General features: G+C 33.4%; 1 non-coding gene across 1 annotated transcript; it reads right to left on the reverse strand.

Moving 5' to 3' along the window:
• Positions 1-327: 327 nt before the first annotated feature.
• Positions 328-429, reverse strand: LOC129630481 (U6 spliceosomal RNA). The gene has a single exon (XR_008703734.1). It is a non-coding gene; the product is annotated as a U6 spliceosomal RNA (small nuclear RNA).
• Between the last annotated feature and the right edge of the window lie 386 nt (positions 430-815).

Genomic DNA, 815 nt, shown 5'->3' on the forward strand with positions numbered 1-815 from the left:
TATTTGTGAATAGATTATCCATTTAATTTTCAGTGCTTATTATGAGTCGGTTCTTAAAATATAAATATTGAGGCCATTTTTGTAGTTGAAGTATAGTTGCTTTACAATGTTGTGTTAGTTTCAGGGGTACAGCAAAGTGATTCAGTTATTTCTGTGTGTATGTGTATATATGTATGTACACACATACATATGTATGTATTCTTTTTCAGATTCTTTTTCTTTGTAGGTTATTACAAAATATTGAATATAGTTCTGTGTGCTATACAGTGGTCCTTGTTTGTTATCTACTTTATGTATATTAGTGTGTATAAGTTAATCCCAAACCCCAAAAATATGACAGTTCACAAATTTGCACATCATCCTTGCTCAGGGGCCATGCTCATCTTTTCTATATCATTCTAATTTTTAGTTTGTGTACTGTGGAATCCAATATGAGGCCATTCTTATATATATCTTAGTTATTACTTTGTTTGATACTCTGTGGATCTGCCATGAGTGTTCACATGTGGCTTCCACTCTGTAGATTCTACTTTGGAATAAATCACACCTTGAAAAAGTACAAAGGAGCTGCTCATATATAGTTAGTGTCAGTGATACTGTTTCTGTTTGTTAAATAAGCTAAATTTCTGACTAAGGATAGCTGCCCTCTGATCATTCTATGACCCGATCACAACAGAGCATTGACTGTTCAGGTTTGACAAAATTATCTGTTCTATCCTAGAGAATGACAGCTTTGCTCCACATTATGTTTACGATTGTTTTCACTAGGCTGAACTTTGAAGCACAAAGCTGTCCAATTTATCATGTTTTGCTTA

This window comes from Bubalus kerabau, chromosome 16 (genome assembly GCF_029407905.1).
Source record: "Bubalus kerabau isolate K-KA32 ecotype Philippines breed swamp buffalo chromosome 16, PCC_UOA_SB_1v2, whole genome shotgun sequence".
Classification (NCBI taxonomy): Eukaryota; Metazoa; Chordata; class Mammalia; order Artiodactyla; family Bovidae; genus Bubalus; species Bubalus kerabau.